This window comes from Aotus nancymaae, unplaced genomic scaffold, assembly GCF_030222135.1.
Source record: "Aotus nancymaae isolate 86718 unplaced genomic scaffold, 86718_ANA_hifiasm-v0.15.2.pri h1tg000040l, whole genome shotgun sequence".
In the NCBI taxonomy this organism is placed as follows: Eukaryota; Metazoa; Chordata; class Mammalia; order Primates; family Aotidae; genus Aotus; species Aotus nancymaae.
In genome coordinates, this window is record NW_026988454.1 from 19525164 (window position 1) to 19537338 (window position 12175).

Here is a 12175-nt window from a genome sequence, read left to right on the forward strand (position 1 = left end):
TCCCCAAATCCATCTGACAAGCTCAAGTCCAATACCACCTCTTTCACGGACCGTTCTCTGATCTTCTCAGAATATCTATCTTCTATTGAATTTGCTACAATATTTTGTTCGTACTGCTCCTGAGACATCCTATACGACCTTGAATTATAACTGCTCACATGGGTGCCTCAGCACTTATTGTAGACCATAAGATACTTAAAAGGAGGAACTGTGATTTCTTTGATGGCTTTGCCTCTTAGAATTTAAGGGTGAGGGTGCTTAATAAGTATTGGAAATAACAGATAAGTAAAATATTCAGTGCTATTGAAAATACTATTAAATCACAACACCTCCAGAGGTTACATATCTGAAAAAATGTATCATCTATGTATATAAATTCTAAAATAAATTAAAATAGTCCATGTCAAAAGCGCTGCTACAGTAGGTAACTCTTTCCAATGGACTTCAATTATTCATGATATAATTTTTGCAGGCACATCAAAAATTGTATGTTTAGAGGTTAGAGGATGAATTCTCTTACGGTTTTCAAACCAGTCCGTACTAACTTGAAATATAATGTTTCTTGCGGTTGATTTTTCCCTGCTTTGTCTCTGCCAGTCTTGGTCCAATGCTTGGGTAATTTTTTACACGTTATTGTGGTGCTTACGGGTGTTTTTCCAGCTGTGTTTTTCTATGCTGAGGTTGTACTGGAGTATGACACGATCGAACCTCTTCTTTGCACCATGTCACAGAACCACCTCAATGGAAGAGTGGACAATAACTATTGTGGTTTTCTCCCATTTCAGGTGATGGAAACGGAGCCACATGTGTACAAAAAGATAAAGGAATGTACAAGTTCAGTTTGCAATATAAAAACATATACTGTGATTGGAGAGAAATTCCAACATTCTAATTGTAATTTTTGCCATTTATTCAGTAAATATTTCCTGAATGCCTACCATGTGCTGATTTGACTGTTAGATGTTGGAGATGCAGCTAGGGACAAGACAAATATAGTCTCTTCTCTCCAGGAATTTACCTTCTAATGGAGGAGAAAGACAAAAACAGCTTTGTACATAAATCTTTTCTGATCGTTATTAAGAAAATAAAGCAACATGGTGTCTGAATTCTAGGCTGCTCATTTTACAGGCTAGGATGCCTAAAACCACAAGGAACTCTTCAGAGTCAGTAACATTCATACTTCATAGAGCTATACTTATGCTAATATACGTTTGGTATTGTTGCCTCTCCAACAGCCACCTCTGACCACCCCCTGACTCCAAGTTTCCCTGCTCATCAATCCAAAATTTTGTTGAATATACCACCTCCCCATCCCCAATGGAGTTTAAGGGTTAACCTGAACTCTAAACCGTCAGGGCATTCCTATTCTCTTTGATTGTGATTGTTGTAGGTAGAGACATATAACCTAATCCTTGTTAATGAGACTTGAGGTAGGACATGAGCTTCTGGAGAGGTGGCCTGACTCCTAAAAAGAGAAAGACTACTGGGTGCGGTGCCTCATGCCTGTAATCCCAGCACTTTGGGAGACTGAGGCGGGTGGATTACCTGAGGTTGTGAGTTCAAGACCAGCCTGATCAACATGGAGACACCCTCTACTAAAAATACAAAATTAGCCAGGCGTGGTGGGCATGCCTGTAATCCCAGCAACTGGGTAAGCTGAGGCAGGAGAATTGCTTGAACCTGGGAGCCGGAGGTTGTGGTGAGCCGAGATCACGCATTGCACTCCAGCCTGGGCAACAAGAGCAAAACTCTGTCTGAATTTAAAAAAACAAAACAAAGCAAACAAACAAAAAACAGAGAGAGAGGAAAAAAAAAAAAACACACTGGAAAAGAGATAAACTCTTCTACCACTGGAAATCAGATGGTGTCCTGAGTGACATAAGTGTACTTACAACAGTCATTTCGCAACCAGAAAGAAGCCAGTGGGAGTACACAGCCTACATGTCCTCGAAGGCACAGAAGAAAGAAGGGAGAAAACGATATTCTTGATGACAAAATTGAGCCACAGAATTGTCCAACCCCGGTGGTGCCCCACTTCAAGTCGTGAGACATAATGCATTTTCCTTGCTGCTTAAACCACTTTGAGCTGAGTTTTCTATTACCAGCAGCCTAAAGCATTTTGACAGATAAAAGTAGATACAAATGCACATATATAATGAGTATCCTGACTGACTGATTAAATGCGTATGTGGGCATGAATTACCTCCCCACTCCCTTTATGATTGTCGCATTTATTTTTACTTCAGGGAAAAGCAACTATAGAATTTAAAACAATCAGGATTTGAAAATAAATACTGGCATTTCCTACAATTAAAAAATCAATTCATTAAGTAGTAGTATTACTCTAAAATAAAATGAATGGTTACAAATTTGTTAAGTGCTTAAGATGTAATAAGACATCAAATAAACCATTTTTCTATAAGTTCTTTAATAAAAAAAATCTGATGTTGAGTCCAGTGTTTCATGTTTATCACTGGGATAAATAGAGAATAGTCACTGCAATCAATCGCCCGTTTGTTTCCCCAGAAAGCTCTCCCACAAGCACACATTATGTGTGGAGATGAGAGGGGGAAGTGGCTTCCTTTTCATACTGTCTTTTCTTCTAAACTACAGTTTCTCCATTGGGTCCACTTTTAAATAAAATGAGAGCAAAAATGCTAACCTATTGTTGTCAGAAAACAGCTTTCTCTAAGAATGAAATGCCAATTGTCTTGCAAATATTTTCTGTTTCTCATTTGCAAAGTTCTGTTGGTCACTTTGGTATAGTCAAAGCTTTTGAATATTTATAGATTTCTTATTTTTTGGAGAAAGACCAGAAAGGCAGTAACAACCTCACTGGGTTGTTAGCTAGCAATTCAACCTTTGTTTTTATTTTATTTTTAAAATTTCAATAGTTGTTGGGGTATAGGTGGTTTTTGGTTACATGGATAAGTTCTTCAGTGGTGATTTCTGGTGTTCTGGAGCACCTGTCACCTGAGCAGTGTACACTGTACCCAATGTGTAGTTTTTTTATCCCTCACTCCCCTCCCACCCTTTCCCCTAGAGTCTCCAAAGTCCATTATATTATTCTTATGCCTTTGCATCCTCACAGCTTAGTTCCCACTTAGAAGTGAGAACATATGATATTTGGATTTCCAGTCCTGAGTTGCTTCACTTAGAATAATGGCCTCCGGCTCCATCCAAGTTTCTGTAAAAAACATTATTTCATCCTATTTATGGCTGAGTAGTATTCCATGGTGTATATATACCACATTTTCTTTATCCACTCTCAATCTTTATTTGTAAAGTATAGATGGTAAAGATGGATTTATAAAAAACTTAAATACATATTCTTCACAAATTACTTCTGTAAGTGTAACTCTATCCATAACCTTTGGTAGATTGCAATTAGGAACACAGTTACAACTGGTATCTGAAGTGTGCAGGGTGAAGAAAGTGATAGAGTCGTGTTAAAAAATAGCCACTTCAATGCTCAAGACAATCACAGGCCTTCTTTCTACTCATAAGCAGGGGCTCCTCCTGCTCTGTTTGCTTTTCAGTTTGTTCTATCTTCGCCTGTAACAGGAAACCATAATATTTCTTCCTACTCACTTCCTGCTGGTTAACCCCAGCAGTCCTTGGGAACCCCGTCTTCCCCATCTGTCTGCAAGAGAGAAGCTGTGGAGCCACGATGGGTCACCTATACAAAGGCCCAGATTTTTTGGGAAGGAATCAGTTTCGATATTCTCAACTTCCATAATATTTTTTCCTAAGATGATCTATTTTCAGGAAGAGTTGGTTCGTAATTGCTTAGAAAACATTTAGGCAAAATTGTTTCTATCGATTTATAAAAAATAAAATTATGCTCATCTCCAATCTCAACTATTACTATGGTGCATTGCTCAAGGGTGTGAAAACTGTTAGAGAGTTAAACAAAGGTATAAATAAAAATTTCGGAGGTCGGGTGCGGTGGTTCACTCCTGTAATCTCAGCGCTTGGAGAGGCCTAGGAGGGTGGATTGCCTGAGCCTAGGAGTTTGAGACCAGCCTGGCCAACATGGTGAAATCTGTCTCTACTAAAAATACAAAAATTAGCTGAATGTGGTGGCAGGCACCTGTAATCCCAGCTATCTGGGAGGCTGAGGCAGGAGAATTTCTTGAACCCCACAGGCAGACGTTGCAATGAGCCAAGATTGCACCACTGTACTCCAGCCTGGGCAACAGAGCAAGACTGTATAAAGAAAAAAGGGGTGGGGGGTTGGGGAAAACCTCTTTCTTTAATGATTTATCAAAGTATTATGGCAACTTAAACACATAAGGCTTTCTTCTACTTCTTTTTTTTGCTGGGAGGGGCAGGCTGGAGGGCAGTGGCATCACAGTTCACTGTGGCCTTGACCTTCCAGGCTCTAGTGACCCACCTCAGCCTCCCAAAGTGTTGGGATTATAGGTGTGAGCCACCACACCCAGCTAATTTTTAAAAATTTTTGGTAGAGACAAGCTATCACCATGTTGCCCAGGCTGGGCTCAAACTCCTGGCCTCAAGCAATCCTCCTGCCTTGGCCTCCCCAAGTGTTGGGATTACAGGCACAAGCCACTGTGCCTGGTCCATGTAAAACTTTTTATCTTTCTTTGTCATATACAAAATTCTATAGAATCTTGGTGCTGGTAAAGTGATAATTTAGATTATACATATATAGAGAGATGAATGTTCTCAATTCCGAAGAGCCAAAGCAGTATAGATTATTGAGGCTGATCTTTTAAAATGCCACAAGAATGTTTTGTGGTAAACCCACAAAATGGTAAACCCAGTTTACCAAAATTTTTGGTGATATAACTGATAAATCCACATCTCAATATTTTATGTCATTTCTTTGAGCTTGGTCATGCTTTACTGAATAAAGTAGGTAAAATCTATCTTTTTTCAAATTGTGTCGTGAGATATGTTCTGCAATTAGTCACTGCTTGTTTTCTCTCTTTGCATATATTCTACCTCCTAGTTAAAAAAGATAATAAACTTACGTGAAGTTATAATCGAATCTGAGACATCACATTTAAAATGAGTGGGTTACCTGAGCGAACACTGTTAGGAGGCAGAGAAGCAACATAGTTTACAGACCAACAGTCAATGGATCGCTGTGTCCTCTGTCATGAGGTCACTTCTTGCCCACATCAGCGGAAGCCTCTTGGCTGAACTCAGTCTTGCTTATGAGTGACAACAATCAAGCCTGCATGTTTCAGACCAAGCAGGGACTTTATTCCAGCATGATCTGAAATGTGAACTTTTTATTTACACAGCACTTTGATAGTCAAAGCACTGTTCTAAGAAACATATGAATATTAACTTGTATAATCCTAATTACAGGCCTCTGAGGGGCTCACAGCTATACCTGTATTTCACATTTGGGGACACTGAGAGTGGGGGCCCACCTAGTTAGTTAGAAGCAGAACTGGCATCCAAATCCAGACAGCTCAGCTCTTTCTCTCTCGGCTCTTATCCACCAGGCTCTGCTGCCTCTCCAGGAACTTTCCTCAATTCTTGGGTCTTTTTTAAGGGAGTTCTCAGCATCATCCCTTGTTTGCCTTGGCCATGCCCAGAATGTTTCAGGATGATGATCATATTTAATAACATTAGTTACTGTTCATCTGAGACTCAGTTTGCATGCGAAGTACCATTATCCTCATTATGTAGATAAGGACAGGAGGAACCAAGAGGTCCCGAAAAGTCAGAAACAGAAGCCCCCAGCCGTGTGATATAATGATAAGAGAAGCTTCCACTCCCTTGTTTACTAGGAGTTGCTTAGTAAACAGATTTCCAGGGATTGAGAGAGAAAGAGAGAGAGATATTGAAGGGGAAGTATGGAGAAAAAACCTAAAACACAAAACACTTTGCCTGCAATACATAAGACAATGGTAACAAAATGATTTGATGTAATGATTCAACATTTCCTTATGTATTATGTATGTAGTCATAACTGTAATGTTTTGGTATTAACTTGACAAACAAGTTGCAAATCTTTCCGGAAGTCAGAGGCTTATGTAATTCACTATTTGGTGCAAAATCTCAGCAGCTCTGTGGGGCGGAGGTGATTTGAAGTGCACATGGCATTGAGCGACCTTGGTGTCTCTTCCTGAGGGTGCAGCCCCAATCTCCTTTCCAGCTTAGAAGGCTGCAGAGACAGGAGTACCTCCAGCCTCTGCGCTGGCACCTTCCTCACCTAAGAAATCACTTCATTCACTTGCCTAAGTAGTTTTAATCAAGGCAAGAAGGAAAATGTGTGAAATGTTTTTATGTGACTATGGTATTAAAGATACGAACATGGATTGTGTCTGGGAAAAATCCTAATTGTTGATTTATCTGCCCAAACACATTCACTATTCCTCAGCTACCTAAGGGGCTCCACTGCATGGGAATACATTTGATATCGTGGTGCCTTAATGTGAAGGAGGAAAAGCAAACTCAAGGTGCTCCACACATAGACCAGGGAGCCCATAAGTTAGAAGGGGAGAAAATGTTCACCTTGCTTTGGAATTTTTCTTTTTATTTTGAGACAGAGTCTCACTTTATTACCTAGGCTGGAGTGCAGTGGCACAATCTCGGCTCACTGCAACCTCTGCCATCCAGGTTCAAGGAATTCTCCTGCCTCAGCCTCCTGAGTAGCTGAGATTACAGGCGCCTGCCACCATGCCTGGCTAATTTTTGTATTTTTAGTAGAAACGGGGTTTCACCATATTGGCCAGGCTTGTCTTGAACTCCTGACCTCGTGATCCACCCGCCTCGGCCTCCCAAAGTGCTGGAATTACCGGCTTGAGCCACTGAGCCCATCTTGCTTTTGAATTTAAGAAGAGGGAAAATAAAACTGTATAAAGGAAGAGAGGAATGTTTTTAAATTTTATTTTATGGGTAGTGAAAAAAGATGCAAAGGAAGAAGTTGAAGAAAGGAGATAAAGAGAAACTCAAGGCTAGTAAGAGGAAGAATGAGAAGGAATAGGCTAAGAGACCCGCAGGGAAAGGAATCTTGCAGAAAGGGAGAAAGACTCAGTCACTGTGAAGTGTTTTAATGGACTTGAACTTCTCCTGTCACTTCCTTCTGTTCACCACTGTTATCACTGCCCTTTGAAATTCTAATTAGCCAATTAATCACTGTTCACAACCACCGCAACTCACGAAAGGGAAAATTATGCTCTGGGCTGTAGCCAAAGCAATATCGCCCCATGTCTAGATGAACTCAAATCAAACTTAAAGTAGCCACCGTCAATTCTATGCGATCCAGGTCATTTTCAAAATGAAATGTTCCTGGTGAAATGTTGTATAAAAATCAGAATTCTCATGTGTTTCCCCAAACCCTTTAAATACAGAGGACTTCTGCCGATTGACTGTGTTTTTAGTCTCACTCTGTTCTGTTTCAGATATATTCACTTGCATGCAGCTATGCAAAAGATATTTGTGCAAATGGTGGACATAAATTCAGCACTAAGCAAGCTCTGTCGAGGCTTTGTCATGTTAATACCAGTCACAAATGAAAGTAAAATTTTATTTTGAGGTTTAACCTTGTAAATTGCCCAAAAGCAATTTTTTATTTCCTGCTGATTTATTTGAAGAAAATAGGCTCAGATTTATTGGGCCTGTTAATAAAAAAAATAATAAATGACCTCCTGTAGTTTCTGCTGCTATTTATTGATCTCTTTCAAATTTAGCAAGCAATTCAATCTGCAGTAAGACGTGTTGAATGGAATGGATTTTGAATGTAAAAATGGAACGAACATTTAGAAAGCATTTTCAAGTCCCAGAAAGTAGCTTTAATGAATGAGAATACATGAAATTTATATCACTGGGGGGAAAAAAGAGGGATTTTGTTTTAATGATGAACTACGCAGAAATCGTTTATTAGAGGTGGAGCATATTGGCCTTTTTATTTTATTTTTTGAGACACAATTACCTTCTGTTGCCCAGACTGGAGTGCAGTGGCACTATCTTGGCTCACTGCAATCTCTGCCTCCTGGGTTCAAGTGATTCTCATGCCTCAGTCTCCTGAGTAGCTGGGACTACAGGCATGTATCACCATGCCTGGTATTTTTGTATTTTTAGCAGAGACAGGGTTTCACCACATTGGCTAGGCTGGTCTCAAATGCCTGGCCTCAAGCAATCTGCCCACCTCAGGCTCCGAAAGTGCTGGGATTACAGGCATGAGCCACCATGTCCAGTCCGAGCATTTTTTCATATATCTGTTGGTATTGGCCACTTTTAAGAAATCAGCTCATAGAGTGGATTGCTATAGCGCTGATGAATGAAGGGTCCATCACAGTCTTTCATACTAACTCTACCTTCAGAGACTTTCCTTAGAATAATCCCTTCTGATGATATCATTAGGGTAATTCACTCCTGTTTTCCCCATCCAACCATTGCTATTATCACAACTACTGGTACAACTAGTAGTGTTGTAGTGTAATAATATAAGAGTACTGCTATGGTTTGAATATGTCCCTCTGGATTTAATGTTGCAACTTAATTGTCATTGTGGTGATATTAAGAGACAGGGTCTTTTGGGAAGTGATGGTCACGGGTGATTAAGTCCACCCTCACGAATGGATCAGTGCCTTACAAGAGAGCCGGAGAGGACAAGTTCAGACCTTTTTGCTCTTCTGCACTTTTGGCATGTAAGCCCGTAGCATTCATCCCCCTTTTGCTCTTCTATCCCTTCTGCCATATGAGGATACAGAGTTCAAGGTGCCATTCTGGAAGCAGAGATGGGGCCCTCACCAGACATTGAACCTGCCTGTGTCCTGATCTTGGACTTTCCATCCTCCAGAACTGTGAAAAGAAAATTTCTATCCTTGATAAATTACCTAGTCTGTGGTATTTTGTTATAGTGGCAAAAACAGACGAAGAAAAGACATTTGACTTCAAAATGAGAATTATTGGAGGTGCTTTTCCAGGCTTAGATGAAGAGATCTCCAAACAGCCAAACCCACACGTGTGTTTCAGTGCCTTTCCTATTTCACCTTTGCTACAATTGCCACTATCTACCACTCCATTCTTCTTGAAACCTTTTGGCTTCCTCAATACCGTGCACCATTTTGTACGTCACACCCGCATCCCTAACTCTCCCCTCAGGCTCCACATGTGCTGTAGAGAGCCTCCTGTGCACACGGGGAAACACCCAGGCCTGCATGTCTAAACTCAGTCCATTTCCCCACCACCCTCAACCCTGCACAGCCACGAAAACTGCCATTGATCCATTGGAGCAGGGTCTCAGGTGTCCCAAGCATGGACTAGACAGCAGGCTCTGGGCTCAGAGTGAGCACATTCCCTTAGCTCTGACAATTTTTCACCCTAGAAGGAGGGGTCAGGCCAGAGGAGGGTCCCTTAAGTGTGGAGCCAGAGTGAGGGCCAATCTCACCTGTATTTGTGCTGGTTAGGAGGATAAAGGTGACAGGTGACAGGTGAGAATCATGAGGCATGTTAAGGGCATAGGGAAAAACGAGTTTGGAGGAGATAATGCATGAAGCTGAGTAGGAATCATTACAGTATCAGAAGAATTTGAGGATAAACACTTTGAACTTGGATCATAGGGGGAATGGGGAGGTCTGAATTCTCTGCATAGGGGAAGAGGTAATCAGACATTTCTGTGCAGGGTGGATGAGAAAACAAGGAGATTGGCAAGGTTACTGCAAAGTTGAAGATATGAAGTAATAAGAAGTGAAAGCAGAAGGGGGCTCATGGAGTTTCTACAACGAGGAGAGAATCAATCAGATGTGGGAGGTGAGGGAGATGGAGAACCTAGGCCAAATAGTTTTGCGAGATAAAATGTGGCCAGGCCGTTTGATTCCTGGGAAGGCTCTTCTGAGAATCGAGGATGCTGTGTGGGTGTGTGTTTTGAAGACTGTTCCTATAACCAAGGCCAATTCTGGCTCCCATGAGCCCGTGGTCCTTCTTCAGGTCTTTCCAAGGAAGCCCCGTTCTTACCTTGGCAACCCCATCCACTTTCAGGCTGAGCATGAGCATGCAATTTTAGCTCTCAGTTCTACGTTATGTTCATTTTGGATTGAAAGAGGATATTTCAGAGTTTATAAAAATGCAAGATCCTTTTAGTTATGGATAAACAAGTCCTCTCTGAGGCAGGCACACTAGCCATGGCCAGATAAGGTTACACTATCATCACAGAGAAGCGGAAGGGTTCACAAGGTGGTGTGGACTGCCTGCATTTAAATTCCTCTGACTATGTGACCTAGAAAGTCCAGAGCAGAACTTCTTCTAAAGTACTGCTAGCAGGAGTCCATTTTCTGTCCTGATGTGGGAGCTGGGAGCGAGGAAGAAGCTATCCCTCCAAGGTCCCAGCACCAGCCCTCCTTCTGCCACCAGACCAGTGAGGACAAAGGCCAGGGAGCTTTCTTTGCTGCAAAAGTCAGATACCCACCAGCTCATCAGCTCAGTTGCACGGGAGCAGCCGTGTTGCGTTAGAACCAACAAATTAGAGGAATGTCCCACTAAAGAAAACAAGGCCTAGAGATCTGTGCCATTAAATAGAAAAAGAACAGTTTTCTATTCCCCTTACTGAGTGTAAAATAATGTTTGGCAAAAACCTCGGTCATCTTTACATGCTAGCTTACGTTTTTGGGTTGGGTTCTTATTGTGTGACCATCTGTGGCGATGTGTTAACTAGTTTTTTGTCACTAGCTTGTTTCTCCTCTTCCACTTTCCACGGTTGCTTGGCAGCTAAGTTTGTTGTTGGGTTTTTTTTTTTTCATTTCAATCAGTGGCTCACAATTTCAAGCAGATGTTTTCAAAAGTGCTTGACTTTTAAGCAGAGTGTGTGCAGTGCCCTCTTGGCAGCCGTGAATCTGGTTTGCAAATGAGGGTACTAGGGTGCTGGGAATGGGAGCTTCTTGAACTACAAGTGCTCAAGATTCATTTTCCGTTTTTGTTTTTTTTTTTTTTTTTTGAGACAAGTTCTCATTCTGTTACCCAGTCTGTAGTGCAGTGGTACCATCATAGCACACTGTAGCCTCAAACTCCAGAGCTCAAGTGATCCTCCTGCCTCAGCCTCTCTAGTAGCTGGGACTACAGGCGCACCCTACCACACCTGGCTATTTTTTTTTTTTTTTTTTTAGCAATGGGATCTCACTATGTTACCCAGGCTGGTCTTGAGCTCCTGGCCTCAAGCGATCCTCCCACCTTCCATCCTCCCACCTTCCACTTTAGCTTCCTCAAGTGCTAGGATTACAGGCAAGAGCCACTGCATCTGGCCTGAGTATTCTAGATTCTTGACATCGTTCTTCAAGATATTGGTACCTGGGCCTGCGCTGGAAGTATCTTAGCAGGTTAGACTGCCCCAGCTGTTTCCTGAGGGATACAGGCCCAGCACAGACTGTAAGGCTGGCAGACTTTAGATTAGGAGGACCTGCCTTTGAAACCTGCTTCTGCCACGTGCTGGCTGTGTGATCTGGACGATGCTCTCAGTTTTCCTGCCTCTAAAATGCGGATAAGAACAGAATGATACCTCATAGGCTACTGTGAGGATGAAAAGTGATAACGTGGTAAAGCACTTTGCTTCAATAACCACCACTGAGTTATGGACTGGCACTGAGCAAGCATACAGTACGTGCCAAACAGTAAGCAATATTCCTATCTAGATTTTTAAAGTCCTTACAACAGGCTGGGCATGGTGGCTCTCGCCTGTAATCCCAGCACTTTGGGAGGCCAAGGCAGGTGGATCATGAGATCAGGAGTTCAAGACCAGCCTGACCAACATAGTGAAACCCCACCTCTACTAAAAATACAAAAATTAGCTGAGTGTGGTGGCATGCACCCATAATCCCACCTACTCAGAAGGCTGAGGCAGGAGAATTGTTTGCTTGGACCCTGGAGGCAGAGGGTGCAGTAAGCCAAGATTGCACCACTGCACTCCAGCCTGGGTGACAGAGCCAGACTCCATCTCAATCAATCAATCAATCAATCAATCAATAAATAAATAAATAAATAAAACAGTCTTTACAACAATCCTATGCGATGAATATTATTATCACTGTGTTAAGGACAAGGCTCAGAAAGGTCCAGTAACTTGCCCAAGGTGGCACAGTCTGGCTCCAGAGTCTGTCTAGGTTGCTATTCAGGATTAAGTGGGGCCGTGTGGTCTATAATAAGCAGTATACTCAGGGACTCAGTGTCAGGGACTAGTGGTAAGCGCTTTATAGCCCAG